Genomic DNA, 16,908 nt, shown 5'->3' on the forward strand with positions numbered 1-16,908 from the left:
TGAAGAGCAACTGAAATGGCAAAATGGCTTAAAATTTGCGTAGTAGCCCACACACGTATGATTTGTTTGCCAAAAACTTGCAATTTGTTCGCAAACTACCCCACAGACGTAAAAACGCGACCACAAACCCAACAAATTGCTCGAATTTATCGTTCGTCTATGGCCAGCTTTACGCATGGTACAATAAGGAGGTAGAACAGCTTTGTAAAACTAAACAAATACAGCTCTGAAGCTATACCCGCTTCTTGTCAGAATTATTTAAAATTATATCCAACAAGTTTTTATTCATTTGATGTTTTTGTTCATTTTTAAAATGAGTCAAATTGAGCGAAAGATGAATGAAATGCCTGGATGATCTCTCAAAAATATGATCCTAAGTGTTCATTCCGTGGCAAAACTGGTTAATATCATTAATGCCAGCCCCTCAATTTAAGTTTCTTCCAATATTTTGTTATTATTTTTCAAAACTATAAATAAATACACAAAATTGGCAGAAGTCGGGCACACTTGCCTTTATTTTGTACTTACTTACCTTTTATTGTACCATGGAATTACGTTTAATTTGTGATCTGTTTTTAAGGATCAAAACCAGTTGAATGAATGTTGGCAAAATCTTCACTAACCTACTATATGGATTGTGTACAATATGGACACTGACAATTTCGTGCAATGAAATTAACGCCAATTCAATTGAAAACTCGTGAATTTCTAGAAGTGATATTGTCGATCTTCATAATTATTCTAGATTGCGCAAAGTTATACTTTGAAGCAAAATTCAATAATTTTTTAACCAAATCCTTAAATATTTATAAGGCTAATATTTACGTTGTCTGTTTTAGATTGTATTTTTCGTTCTCTTATATTTTCTAAAAGGCGAGAAAATGAGGAAGTATTTGGTCGAAAAAATTTAAATTTCTTGCCAACTGTATGCCCATATTCAAGGAAAATATATACAAAACAATTGACAGTGAAGGGAAATTAAACATATGTTTGAAATGTGAAAAGGAAAGATAAATTCGTGGTACAATTAACAAGGTAATCTCATGCTATCCTAAGATAATATTTTAAGATCAATTTTTGCTTTTATGTCTCTTCATTGTCAAATTTATATTTTTTGTAATTCTTCCTTAAATATGGATGTAGGCTGGCAAGAGTTTTTCGTTTATTTCATTTTATGCAGCAGATTTTGTGAAGATTTTGGCAACATTTTTCAGTTGGTAATTCTGCGGGTTTGATCGCTGAAGGCGGATCTAAAGTAAAATCACATTTGAGGCCTACACAATAACTAACATTACAGCAAAATGAGTTTACCTCTATTGTTTTGCCATGGATAAATCTTTGCATTTTTTTCCAAAAACAGATTGTCATGAATATGCAATAAAATGGAAATTTTGTGGAAATACGTTTGGACGTATGTTAAGTTTAATTCGAGCAGATGATGAGGGAGTTGTTGTCGGATATTTTAATGAATACATTGTAAGAAGTAATGGAGCAAATAAATATGTCTTACTACATATTTGAAAAAAAAAAATAGTTACGAAATTGCGAAAAAGTGTTAAAAAATGCATAACATAAAAACCCCAATAGGAGAGCATATACAAATCCATGGCTCAATAAGAAAAGTTGTTCAACTTCAAAGAAACTATGAAAATGCAACTCGGTACTGGAGTCTTATTGTGTCAAATAAACATTCAACCCTTGGTTTTATATTTTAAAAATTTTCATAAAATTCTTTTCTTAAGGGAAAAGCAACGGAACTGAATAAATGAAATGTTGGGATTATTTTACAAAATTGAGCCCAGAATAGAGGACAATATTGTATTATTCCAAAATTGTACTGTTTGTTGCCCATTAATATTAAAAAAATATGCATTTCTGCTGCAATAGAATTTATAATAATTTCAACACCAATAGGTAATGCGATTCCAATGATCCGTTGTAATGGTCGGGCTGGATTCTCACCAGTTCCTGCAAAACATGTCTCAGGGTTACTGTCATACCCTCATTAAAGGGTACAATAAACCTATTGTCCAGTCGGCTAGCGTGAAAAGCTGCTAAATCAGAAACAACATTAATCAAAGTATAAATTAAGGTGCAAGTACATAAAAAGCAGTACTAAAATCCTGCCGTCGTTTTCCATTATAATTTGACATTAATATGCCTAGCCATGACTTCAAGCTGTTTATGTACTTGCACCCTAGATACTCGTGTTTTGAAGCTCACAGATGTTTTCGGCTACACAGTTGGGTCACACCCATGGCAAAGGATACGGGTAGATGCATCAACGCTTGAGAACATTGATACGTCAAAAATGTTTAATTGTTTCTTAAAAATAAGTAGACTTGTATATGTTTTCCTATACAACGTCAATCGGAGGTTGTTATACTATGCATTTTCTAACAATTTTTACAAATTTAAATAATTTTTCATTTAAAAACTTCAATTTCAAAATTGGTTTGACAGTTCATTGTCCCAGCTGCTGTGTCGATGCAACTACCTGTATTCTTCTGCTATGGTCACACCATTGTGATATGCCTAGTCTAGCAGCAGTTTAAGCACACACGCATCAGAGGCCGAGTCCATACATTGAGCTACAATATACATAACAATACGGATTAAATTTATGGGATCTACCAAGGTCATAGCAATCGTAACAGCCCGATTTGTGTAACTACCACTTATATATCCCACAATGGTTATTGCTATGAAAGTACTAAAGCTAAATTAAAAAGCTCGTAATGTCCCATCTTTGGGTTAGGTACGCCAGTCAATAGAAAAATGAAATTTCTCATAAATTCTCCTAAGCTGATTCTTAAAGGAAAAAAATTGCAATTCTACAAATCTAACAGAAACCAATTTAACTTCTAAAATTGATATTGACAATTTAGTTTACAAACAAAAATAATAAATTATTGTCAATCACACCTTATTTAATACACCTTGAGAGGTACCAAAAGAAAATAATGTATTTGGAGGTAGCTTTTTTCTACCTTTTCAAATTATGCCATGTACAAATGTACCATTTAAAAAAAGTATTTAAAAATATTTGACATTTGAATGTTCTCAAGCGTTAAGGCTGTATGGTAGAAGAATACCATGCGTTTTATAAAACTAGTTTGGGCATCCTCTCGATTGCTTTTCTTATTTTTTTTTCGACTAGTTTCACAATGTCATTTGTTTGCGCCATCTCTTTGTCATAAAATTAATTATTGAAATACAGCACATAGATGGCGCTACTAAAGTAATCGTGTGCTTAAACAATGCAGTATAGGTGTCACTTGTTTCAATCATCTGAATGTATTCTAAAACGAGTGTTACTAAATGCTTAATCATACAACTTGTATTGCATATAATTTACTTTTTCGGTAAGGTGAGTAAGAATGATTTTTGTACAAAACAGAGAAAAAGTGAAAATTAACATTTATGTCGATTTAGTCAATCCGAAGCGAACAACCGTGATTATTTTAAAACCGGCAAAACTACCTAGTAATAATCAAAAAAGTCAGCACAAAGTAAAGTAAGAATCATGGTAAAATTATGAAGGTAAAATCATTTTAAATAATTTCACTACAAGGAAAACAGGTTACAATCTCTAATTTATGTGTATACAATGGATTTGAAAATATATGTAGATTTTGACAATGAGATGTTGTCAAATGAATAATTTTCAAGGAAAGTAAACACATGATTGCATGACTTTACCTTGGCTGGCTTAAGTCATAGGCTGGCTTCTTCGTAAATGAACAAAGGAGTTTTAGGTTGATTCAGTTCGATTTTGGCACCGGGCTCCTTTCTTCATTTTCGAAGAAGCTAGCCGATGACTTAAGCCACCCAGAGAAGCGCTTTATGTATTTCCACCCTTACTGCAATTTGTATTGTGTCTAGGATGGTTGGTATTGAAAATGAGATATATCGGTCAACGTTCTGGTATAGTCCCCATATAACAGTACCTCCCGATATTCGGTATTTTGATGATTTATGCCACATTTTGTCACGGATTTGTCTGAAAATTGGTATTTGTAGGTCATAACGGGTCCCTGTACGTGTGGCAAAACATTGCATGTATAGGTCCACGTTTTGGTATAGCCCCCATATAAAGGTACCTCCCGATATTCGGTATTTTAATTATTTTTGCCACATTTTTTCACGGATTTGCCTAAAAATTGGTATTTGTTGGTCATAATAGTTTCCAGCTCCGGTGGCGAAACATTGCATGTATGGGTCCATGATTTGGTATAGCCCCCATATACCGGTACCTCCCGATATTCGGTATTTTGATGGTTTTTGCCACATTTTTTCACTGATTTGTCTAAAAATTGGTATTTGTGAGTCATAATGGGTCCTAGTTCGTGTGGCGAAACATTGTATGTATAGGTCCACGTTTTGGTATAGTCCCCATATAACGGTACCTCCCAATATTCGGTAATTTGATGATTTTTGCCACATTTTTTACGAATATCTCTGAAAATTTGGTAGTTGTAGATCATAATGGGTCCCAGTTCGTATGGCGAGTCATTGTAATTATAGGTACACGGTTTGGTATAGCCCCCATATAACGGTACCTCCCGATATTCGGTAATTTGATGATTTTTGCCACATTTTTTTCACGTATTTGTCTGAAAATTGGTATTTGTAGGTCATAACGGGTCCCTGTACGTGTGGCAAAACATTGCATGTATAGGTCCACGTTTTGGTATAGCCCCCATATAAAGGTACCTCCCGATATTCGGTATTTTAATTATTTTTGCCACATTTTTTCACGGATTTGTCTAAAAATTTGTATTTGTTGGTCATAATAGTTTCCAGCTCCGGTGGCGAAACATTGCATGTATGGGTCCATGATTTGGTATAGCCCCCATATACCGGTACCTCCCGATATTCGGTATTTTGATGGTTTATGCCACATTTTTTCATTGATTTGTCTAAAAATTGGTATTTGTGGGTCATAATGGGTCCTAGTTCGTGTGGCGAAACATTGTTTGTATAGGTCCACGTTTTGATATAGTCCCCATATAACGGTACCTCCCAACATTCGGTATTTTGATGATTTTGACACATTTTTTCAAGAATTTCTCTGAAAATTGGTAGTTGTAGATCATAATGGGTCCTAGTTCGTGTGGCGAGTCATTGTAATTATAGGTCCACGTTTTGGTATAGCCCCCATACAACGGTGCCTCCCGATATTCGGTAATTTGATGATTTTGACACATTTTTTTCACGTTGTTGTCTGAAAATTGGTATTTGTAGGTCATAATGGGTTCTAGCTTCGTTGGCGAAACCTTGCATGTGTAGGTCCATGATTTGGTATATCCCCCATATAACGATACCCTCCGATATTCGGTATTTTGATGGTTTTTGCCACATTTCTTCTAATGTTTCCTTTACCCTAAGGTGGGTATTAAAAGTTTGGCCCGGCCGAACTTAATGTTCTTTTACTTGTTTGTATTCTCAACTTTAATATCCTATGATAATTTAAAGGTGAGAGTATATACAGGGTGAGATGAAAGAACAGCAACAGCGTACAAAAGCATTTTGGTAAGAATTTTCCAGAAAAAAAGTTATTTGTAATGGAATTCAAGCGTAATAGCGTGATTCCTTTATATTTGGCTGGAAAACCACAAGTGGCTATCGTTATGCAAGCCACACACGATACAACTGGTTGCACAACTTGGAGAGTACTCAAATTGTGTGTTTCGGTCACAAACGATGCAACTTAGTGCACAAACTCTTTGCACAACTTCACTTTTCGTAGATTTTGTTTGAGTTAAGATGACACCGGAAAAAACGCATGCTCTATAATTGACACAATAGCTTTTATTTATAATTAATTTTTGAAGTTCCATTTTATAAATTGAAATTACTTTCCATATATACATTAAAATCACGCATTTGATTAGGATTCGTATTGTTTTGATGTGCGAAACAATGGTGTTGCCTCTTCAAAAATAAAGACAAAATGAAATTTATGCGACATGCCCACAAACGTTACAATCGGTTGGTACAACATGTACAACATATCAAAAAATTTTGATTTTTCATACAACCGAGACACAACTTCGTACAACCGGGCCACAAACGATACAATCTTGAATACAATCTCTTCCAGTTGTACAACCGGTCGTAACGTGTGTGGCTTGCATTATGACAAACAATGCTACGTCATAAAGACCCCAATAAAACGGCTATATTCGGTATTTTTAAAATTTTAACAGAATTTTTAAGGATTTTATTTTTGGTGGAGGGTATGCTTTTTAACTTGTTTTTATCTCACCCTGTATGTACTTAGATAGTAAATCGTTACCAATTTTCAAGAATATCACAAATTACGGCTTTCGCTTGTCGGCTCCTATTCGTTTTTTTTTCAATTCTCCCTTAAAATGCAATGAGGCATAGAAAGAGAATCGATTTGGTTTGATATCAAACCTCTGCCATGGAGACCTCTTACCAATGCAACTGAAAGCTCCAATAATGTGCGATTGTTTAAGCCATGGTTAAAACGCTCACACAATGACTGGAACGAAACAAAGCTTGAGAGCGTTTGCACACACGGCAACTTATCAACTATGCAGGCGCAGAGAGAATCCGCTTGTGGAGTTCGTCTTTTAGTCGGGTTTGAGATGTTAGACTGTTAAGTTGTGTCTTTCCGAGTGACCGCTAAGTTGTCGTAAGCAGCAAGACCAAAAGAAAGTTAAAAGACGAAAGAGAAGGAGCGGAAAAGAAGAAGAAGAAAAAAAGAATTAAAAAACTCGTGCCAACGAAGGCCTGTGTTTTTGTTTTTGGTGCAAGCCAAGCTGTTTTGCGTTTTGTTTTTCTCTTTCTCTCTCTCTCTTCTACTTCTGTATTTTGTTTTATTTGCGACGGAATCTGTGTACTCAGGTGGATATTATTAACAAAAAACAAAAACAACAATTTCTGAAGATACAACAACGATACTTCAGGTCGATCGAATCCATCGATCGCAAACAATAGAAAGACGATTAGGACCGTGTTATTGATTTTCGAGTGGCGTGGCAATAGCCGCAAAGTCGAGATAAGTCGTTTTGTCATTTACAAAGTGAATTCCGGTGAATATTTCGCACTGTGCTGGTGTGCAACTTGAAATATATAAATTCAAATTGTGTCAAAAAGTGATTAATGAAAATTAAACCCAAAGAAACATAGCGCAAATTAAAAAAGTAACAACCAATTGCAATTTGTAAAAGCGAGCAAAATATAAACAAATCAAGAAATATCAACACGCGCTCACTCGCGATCATTAGGAATATTACTACTGTCCAACAAATAGCCGAAACCGAAAGCAAAAGGAGAAACAAATCTCGCAAAAAGAATATTTTGCAATCATCTTGAACCACACAAAAAAGTGAATTGTAATGTAAGTACCCGACACCCTCCGATCGCGCGCTCTCAGCAATGCATTCATTTGGAATGCAATTTGTTGTTGCTGTTCAACTTTTCAAGATAGCTAGCGAGCAAGCAAGTAGCCATCCATGCATCCATTTGGCCAACAACATTCATATCAATGCAATTGTGGTGGAATTCAACGCCACCACTCCTCCCACCACTGTCATTACACCTACGCCAACACACACACACACTTTTACACATATGCAAGCAATACATGCATGTGGTTTTAGCGCTAGTGAGCGAGCAGTGTTTGGTGCATTTTTAGAATTTCGAATTAGAAAACACCACCAACAACAACAACGAAACTTAAACAAAGTAATGTTTGTGTATGCATGCTTGCGGAGCCTCTCAAATGCCTTGAAATATATGCATCCGTTTGCGTGTTTGAAATTTCAAATGGCTTTCAAGAATCGCTTCGATGTTACGACCAACGACAACCATAATGTTTATTACGTTAGCATGCAACGACGGTGGCGACGACGACTACGACGACACATTGCCGTGTACTGTCATCCGTACACACTAGAATACAGGCAGATACATTCGCTGTTCTGGTGCCTGGTTCTCCTACAATTGTCGACTGTCTTGTCGCAAGTTGTGTCATCCATTCATTTTCTGCCAGTTATCCATCGATCTTCAAGTACCGGCATGTTAATATTCTAGGTGCGCAGATACAACACTGCTTTGCAAAAGTTTGAGGGTGGTTATGATATTGGAGGTCATACTTTATGTCATTACTCCGGATGCAGGTTAACAAAAAGTTCACTATTTTGACAAATATACCTGAGGTTTTTCCAGGTCTCGATGATTTTAAAAAAGGAGTTGAAGACTCAAATGCCATATATAGAATAATTAAATTATTTAACAAGTCAAAAATCCAGCATTTTCACTACGCTGTAATCTAAGGATTAAACACCATGGCGCAAAAAATAAATGAAAAAAAACAAACGAAATGTCAAATTTTTATTAAGTTTTGTTTAACAATTAGGAGTTTTCGTTTACTTTATAACTTGTTACTGAGAGTGAATTGAGAGAACTATTTTTGACAGGTGTGTACTGACAGCTAACTTATGCTTACTTGAAAATTTCTCCATCATCTGTTCAATAATCAGTTCGGCCGGGCCGAACTTTAAATATCCACCACCATTTTGAACAAATCTGGCAATTTTCAAAAAATAAAATCCGTTAAAAATTCTTTTAAAATCTTAAAAATACCAAATGTAGCATTCATATAAGGATCTTAACGACGACGTGGACCTGCATAGGCAACTTTTGTCATAAGCCATTACAATATTCAAATGCGAAACTTAAAAAAATCGCTGAATAATTTAGCTAAAATCATCAATAGCCAATAGGGGCTATACCAAAATGTGGACCTGTGCAGACAATTTTCTGTCATAGGCTGCTGTATCCAATGCGACCTTCAAATACCAAATTTGAAACAATTCCGGTGAATAATGTCGCTAAAATGATAAAAATACCGAATATAGGGAGGAACGGTTATATGGAGGCTATACGCAGACGTAGACCAGCACAGACAATTTTCTGTCTTAGGCTGTAGTTCCCATTACGAACTTCAAATACCAAATTTTAAACAAATCCTCTGAAGAATGTCGCTAAAATCATCAAAATACAAATGATTCGATAAGGTTTTTTTTTTTGTTTAATTGTTTAATTTATTGAATCTTTCATATATTTAATGAAAATAACAATAAGGTTTCATATCTTATATACTAATATTTTTATAGGGAGGTTGTCAATACAATCACCCCATATTTTTTTCATGCTTTAATTATTATTGTTTTTTTTTATAATATAGATGTGTGTTATTTTGTGGGCTTGTGGATACAGTTATATCCGTGAATTGATTGGATAGGTAGTTAAGATTAGTTTAGATACAGATATATCTAAGTGAATCGCGGACTACAGAAATAGTCTTACGGATATAATGTTGCTTTGTTTAGATACAGTTATATCTAATCATCCCGCGGACTACAGTAATAGTCTTATCGATTTCTTCACTAATCTTCCCGCGGACTACAGTAATAGTCTTTTCGATTTCTTCACAGAAGCAGCTTCCAATTTAGCATACTACTACCTGTAGAAGTATAAAAGTGGGCGACGTTCAATTGGCCAGACAAGAGCTGAAAATAATGAGAGCGTAAGACAAAAAAAAAAAAACTATATGATAGAAAGAGTGTCACGTCTGCGCAGTCTATCGTGGCCTCCGAATAGTAGGAGTTGGCGGGCCAAGTTATTTGGGTGCTCGGATAGTTTGTTTAAGTACCTGCGGCAAAGCTTCTTTATTTCTTCTTCAACAGTAAGTATATTTAGGTCCTTGTGGATGTTTGCGTTCCTTATGTACCATGGTGCACCTGTAATAGATCGAAGAATATTCGACTGTCTTCTTTGTAGTTTACTTACGTTAGAGGCACTAGCTGTACCCCAGAGCTGTATGCCATACGTCCAAATTGGCTTTATTATAGTCTTATATAATAGGACTTTATATTCTAATTTAATAGAAGAACGTATACCAATTAACCACTCAAGATTGGCCTTTTTTAGTTTAATTTGTGTGATTTTTGCATCGATGTGTTGCTTCCATGTAAGTCTTCGGTCCAGGTGCATTCCGAGATATTTTACGGTATCTTTCTGTGGAACTTGAGTATTAAAGATTTTTATCGTGCGGCAAAGTTCACGTCTTAGAGCAAAAGTAACATGTATGCACTTGCTGGCATTTACCGATATTCTCCATTTTGTCAGCCAATTTTCGAGAAGATATACATGGTATTGTAGTTTTTCCGACGCAATCAGAGGATCCTTGTGTATGCTAATGAAAGCAGTATCATCAGCAAACGTTGAGGTTAGAGTTTCATTGGTTGTGGGCATATCGGCAGTAAATAACACGTACAGAATTGGTCCTAAGATACTACCCTGTGGGACGCCAGCCAATATTTTTCTCGAATTTGAAAGTATGTCTTTCGATTTAACAACAAACGTACGATTTGACAAATAACTACAAAAAAGTTTATGAGTGTTTTTAGGTAGAGTTTCACAAATTTTGTATAGAATTCCAAGATGCCAGACTCTGTCAAACGCTTGGGAAATGTCTATAAATAGCGCCGAGCAGTACTCCTTCCTTTCGAATGTCATTCTAATGTTTGAGACTATGCGGTGCACTTGCTCAATAGTACTGTGGTTCTTACGGAAGCCGAATTGGTGGTCGGGGATAATACTGCTATTTGTAATATGGGGAGTTAACTTCCTTAGTAAAGTTGTTTCGAACAGCTTTGAGAGTATAGATAGAAGACTGATGGGTCTATACGATTTTACCTGTGTTGGATCTTTTCCAGGTTTCGGAATCATTACTATTTCAGATTCTTTCCATACAGACGGGAAGTACCCTACTCGAAGAATGCTGTTAAATATAAATAACAATAATTTAACGGCCGGTGTTGGTAATTTCTTGAGCATGTTTGGAGTAATTCTATCTTTACCCGGGGATTTTTTTAGTTTTATCGAGGCTATAGAACTTTCGATTTCTTTTAGAGAAAATCGTATTGGATTCGGAACAATGTCGTCAATTAAAGGTTGAACAACTGTCGATGGTCCGGGATTTGGGGTAAATACAGATTCAAGATGTTCGGCAAATGCGTTTACTTTTTCTTCTGTAGATCTTGCCCAAGTCCCATTTTCTAGATAAGGTGTCACAATACATTTTTTGGGGCTTAGGAGAATAAGGTTCGTATTTACACTCAACAATTTGTTATTAAAAAAAAGTAAACAAACCGAGCTATTGTATATGTTTCTTAGGATGATTTAAATCACAATTGGCATCTTGGCAGTTAATCCAATGCTATGTGGTGCGATCCTCTAACTAATTTAAAGTAGACTTAACGTGGATCGTAATGTAAACAATTTTGGAATTTTATTTCGGTTTTGAAATTATGGTGCATGGCAGTGTGAGCACATCGAAAAGCATCCATTGTGATTGAAATACCTTTATACTGTCAGATTTTTGTACGTTCGATTTATAGCTGAATGAATTTTGAAAGAAAGATATGGAGGAAATGAGCGGATGGCCTTTTAATTATGCCAAAAAGGGGTTTTATGTATACTGACCTTAAGTTCTCTTCGGAGAGTAAGTAAATTGTTTCTTTTTCCCACAAAAATATTTTAAATCTCTTCTGTCGGAAGATTTTCTGCTCCCGAAGAAACCAAAATTCAAATCGATTGGAAAACACTGTCGTCGGCATCGCTAAAATTAACCAAAAGCGTGGACCTAGTTTAAATACTTTGTTAGTAGCTTTTTTATATAATATGAACTCCAAAATTAGTCAAATTAAATGGAAAATATGACTTAAGCTTAAAAAATACTTTATATAGGGATTGCATCAAAAAGTGGGCCGAAAAGGGTAATATATATTTCTTTGATGACTTTTAACGAATATATTTATATTTGACATTATTCTTATGATATGATGTTTTGTAGGCGAATTTTCCGTTAACTCACGGTTTTAACCAAAAAAATGAGTTTTAATATTAATAAATTCCTGGTATCCAGATAAGATTTAGACTATTGATATATTTTGGGATCAATAGTAAAATTGTATGACAGATAATTTTGTAGGATATTTTGAATTGCCCCGTTTCCATTCAAAGGGAATTTTCTAATCATATTTTGAAAAAAACAAGGAATAAACAAACCCCCTTGATCTCGCTTGTCGGTTAGCATTTTCGATGCAAATAATCATAGCATAGTTATTGTTAATCGACCCTATTACGGTTGTCGTTGGTTGTCGTTTTTTTGTAGATAGCGATGAATGATTGCTATTATAATTGTCGATATAATAGTCGGATTTTTGTGGATTTTTGTAAATATCTGTCGCCGCAAAAATTGTGATGACATTGTATCCTTTAGTTGACGTTGATATTGTAACCATTTTGTATTTGAAATGAAATGAATTGAAATGAAAATAAAAACAGAAAAACAAGTTGGATATATTGAAGTCATTTCCGACACTGGTCTGATAAGATGGCGCTTGCTGAGTGCGATGGTGCTGAGACCTGTTGGAATGTCCAAGGCCTGCGGCCAAAATATTTGAATGCCCAAGGCTTTTATACACCGTCCAGAATATTTTCGCGATAATATTCGGCATTTATTCTGATGCCACGGTCAATTATTACGAGTTATGGCGGCCCACAACATCACCATGGCCGCCGCTTGAGTTTCCCGAAAATTCCCACCAAATTGCTTTTGTACGCTTGTAAACAATATAATGATCTGTCACTGGAATAATTTTAACAGCTGGAATAATTTTAACAGCTCTTCTATGCCTTACCGTAAGTTCATTTTTGAATTGAAGTTATGGTGATGGCGATTTGCACATAACGTCGACGACGGCTATAGAAACGACAAACATCAAGGAAGACTATGTACCGAAAATGCTCGGATTTTTTATGCAGCACAGTACATAAATCCTTAGGTCTTTGGGCTTCATTAAGCGGTATGTTTTCTTGCATATTTGAAAATTTTGAGTTGTTCTTGTAGCATAGGAACAACCCAAAGAGGCATAAATGTAATTACCAAGATCACTAGATTCTCATTTTTCACCCATCACATGTCCATTATTAGTATAGGAACGATAAAATCAGTTACCTAGCATCGTAAAAAATTTATTTATTTATTCATTTTATTTTTTGATTTTATAAAAGGGTTTGCTAGTTGCCTTTCACAAGACGGCTTTTGGCTGTTTACACGAGTCACACCTTTACATGCTGTGTAGTATCAGACAAGCACGCACAGAATTATACACGCCGATTCGCACATGTACGTATGTATATGTACATAAATTATACATATAACTCCTACACAGTAAATATTTTTTTTTAATTTTTCCCATTTTGTCTTCCATGCGAATTTATAAATAATTAATTTTTTGTAACAACAAGCCAATATATGTGTAGTAGAAGTTATTACAAACACTCGCTTATTACGAACAACTACATTTCTTAGCCTTTAGGAGGGAGTTTTAAAACATATCAACTACCGGATGTTAAGAAAGCAAATTTCGCTGTCATCCGTTTCGTTTTATTCACTTCCCACTGTTTCCTTCGTTTACATACGCACACACGTGTCGCTCATTTCAGAAAAGGTTTAGACACATACCAAAGTTGTCGAAATCGGATACAACGTACCGAATATTGGCTGTTTGACAGTGACGACTATTTTTGGCATTAAAAAGACAAACAGCCAATCAGTCAACATCAGCGAAGTAATCGCAAAAGAATGCCTACCCCTCGGTGTATGCTTGGAATTGTTAATTTTTTTTGGATAATATCCAGAAATTCATAGATTTCAGTGTTTGTTGATATGTTCGCATGTATTTTGGCCAATGCGTATGTATTATGCATGTGTGGGTAATTTTATGAAAAGTGAAAATACACATGTCGCAAATATTGCTTTAAAGTGACTAAGGCACATCCTGAAATAGGGAAACAAATCATCCATAAGTCGTGCTGATTGCAATTGGAAATTGAAGTAGCTTTTCAATTGTTCATAGAATTTTGAAGATTGATACATCCAAACAATATAAAATACTGATTATAATGTTCTCGTTTTATAAAGTATTTTTTTATTATTGCGTATTTTAATAATTAACAAAGTCATGGGAAGTCAAGTAATTACCAGTGCCACTAATAGAGAACATTCAGATATTTTCCATGTGGGATTGGATATGAACTAATTAAAAAAGCTAAAATAATATATTTAAAATAATTTAATTGTGAGCAGTAAATACAAAATGCAAGGCAATTTGAAGGGATTACGTTACGTTGAATATAAGTGGCAGTTATTTCGCCCTTGGCTTTTGGACTTGGATATAAGCTAGAAATAGGCTTATTGCACACAGATTATTTGAATTTGCAAAATATTACTCAAAAGGTTTTTTTTTTTTTTAATTTCATGATGTGCCTACTTTAACATAAAATGTATCCTCCATGTAAGTCGCGTGGATGTTAAGAGATTACAGCAGATGAGCGGAGGGACATTTTACTCTGACTCCACACAAAAATAAAAAAAATATATAAAATGAGATTCGATGGGCGTATCTTCATCGGGGTCGACCAGTTATTATAGCATTTTAGATCCATCGCACACGAACTTGGGTAACAAAACTCTGGCACTGGATCTCATCGGGATTTCCCTAAGGAATCTTACTACGACAGTCGATATGAGAATTTATTTGATGAGTATATGCATCAAATATCAGACCCAGTGCCAGAGTTTCGTTACCCAAGTTCGTGTGCGATGGTTCTAAAATTTATACTACGCATATACAGGGTGAGATAAAAAACTGCAACAAAGCCAAACTCCATAATTTTTTAATTTTATTGAATGAAAGCAAAAAATATAAGAAATAGCATTACATTTTAGAATAAGAATTGGTCACCTTTGGCACGAATTATGGCCTTCAAACGGCCAATGAAACCGTCACATGCTGCCCGAATGTTGCTCTGCGGTATTTTGGCCCATTCCGGCGTAGCGCTTGCTTGAGTTGATCGACACTTTCAAATTCTTTACTGCCAACCTTGCTTTCGAAAGTACTCCAGACTCAATAGTCCAAAGGATTGGTATCCGTAGGTTTTGGTGGCCATTATGCGCTGGAAATGATGCGAGGAACCTCATTTTGTAAAAATTCTTAGGTTGCGCGTGCTGAGTCCTGTTGAAATTTCTAAGGTCTGCGGCCAAAATGTTTACGTGCCCAAGGCGATAATATACGGCATTTATTCTGATGCCACGGTCGATTAATACGATCGGAGAGCGATCATCGGCTGTTATGGCGGCCCACACCATCACCATGGCCGGCGCTTGAGTTCTGGTGGCCAACCGACGGTGCACATTTTCAGCTGACCTCTTTGGCAAATAAACACGAACATTTTGTTTGTTTTCAGACTGCTGGGCAACGAATGTTTTCTCAGTGGAGAAAACCAAATTCGGCAGTTCATCACTTTCGGTAACGCGAAGCAACTCTTTAGCTCTTTTGAGTCTATTTTCTTTCTGTTGCGGTGTAAGTTCTTGCACTTTTTTGAAATTTCAATGGCTTTACACCGAGCTCATTTTTCAATATTTGGCGAATGGAATTTTGCGATATGTTCAGTTCACGAGCAATTTTTCGGCCACTGCTACGCGGGTTTCGATGATGAGCGCTCCTATATAAAACAGAAGCGCGGAGAGCCAACTTTGCATAAAAATGGAACTTTTCGAGCACTTGCGGGCAAAAACGAGCATATATTGGTGTGTTCCAGAACTGCAAGAATGAAAAAGTTTTTACTACGATAACCAATTTTCCCTTTATGATATCGAAGAAAATTGCAAAATCGGTAGATTCTTGCACGTACTGTAATAGAACATATTTCATGGGATTAGCAATTATTTAATTTTTTTTTGTCGATTAATAGAGCAAAACGTATCTTGTTCTCAAAAATTAGCAATGTTTTCACTGAAATTTAGCAATGTTTTCCTATCTGTATGGTTAGGCGACTAATTTTGCTCTTCTTCAGAACCTGCAAGAGTCTACTATCTAGTATTGTAATTTTTTCGATAATCGGTTATCGTAGTAAAATTGTTATATTCGCTATCTTTCCGATTAAGTTCGCAAATTGCTGAAATTAAAATCAAATTATAATCAATTATTGTCGCTAATACTTTCGTTAACTAGTTACACACAATTGATCTGTTTCACCTCTCTACGCAATCGTTAAAAAATCTCTCACTCCTGACCTACTCTTATTAAAAAGAAGTAATTAAAATATTCTCAAAAATAATTTAGTGAAACATGTTTACACTATCACGGTTATAAATCGTCATAATATATAATATAATTCGGAAATGTCATGGAATGAGTCAGTAAGGGATTGGGTTACACAGCCAACAAAAACAAAAAAGAATGAAAACAAAAACTGAAACTCCATGTGTTTTTATTTGGGTTTAGCAAAGAGCCTGAAGAACCAAGCCCGTGATTCAGACGAAATTGAAGATAAAGAAGAAAAGGGAAGATTTAGAGCTTTTGAAAGAACAAAACAATATGTGTGTGTGTGTGTGTGTGTGTGTCGGTATGCACACATACAAAGTTGGCCTGTTGGAATCTGTATAGAAAACTTTCTGACACACCAAAAACCCACAACTCTTTACCGAACCAAATGAAATGAAATGCGAATCGCTTGATTAATGATTGAAACGGCAACGTTGTTGGTTGCTGGGCGATTTGTTCTTGTTGTTGCTGTGCTGATGCTTTTGGTTTCTGGTTACATCAGTTAAGATGTTTCGTTTGCCTCAAACATTCTACAAGTGCCAGGCATACCGAAACGGGAGAGTGAATGGTCGATCTAACGGACGGAGGAATGGAGGGTGACTGGATGAGTGATTATGCCAATGTCTCTACACCGCACCCCGTAGAATGGCTAGAATAAATGATGTCATACGCTTATACTTGCTGTTTACGA

General features: G+C 35.5%; 1 protein-coding gene across 4 annotated transcripts in view; it reads left to right on the top strand.

The window, feature by feature from the left end:
• Positions 1 to 6,583: 6,583 nt before the first annotated feature.
• Positions 6,584 to 16,908, top strand: part of LOC101899822 (uncharacterized) — a 109,637-nt gene continuing 99,312 nt past the window's right edge. Inside the window, exons 1-2 of one of the 4 annotated variants that reach the window (XM_059126445.1) lie at positions 6,614 to 6,664; positions 6,877 to 7,372. The gene's annotated coding sequence lies outside the window, so the exon portion shown is untranslated. Of the gene's footprint in view, positions 7,373 to 16,908 lie in introns of all 4 variants that reach the window. The other 3 variants (XR_009342893.1, XM_059126444.1, XM_059126446.1) reach the window with 3 other exon arrangements.

The sequence above is a fragment of the Musca domestica genome, unplaced genomic scaffold (genome assembly GCF_030504385.1).
Source record: "Musca domestica strain aabys unplaced genomic scaffold, Musca_domestica.polishedcontigs.V.1.1 10, whole genome shotgun sequence".
In the NCBI taxonomy this organism is placed as follows: Eukaryota; Metazoa; Arthropoda; class Insecta; order Diptera; family Muscidae; genus Musca; species Musca domestica.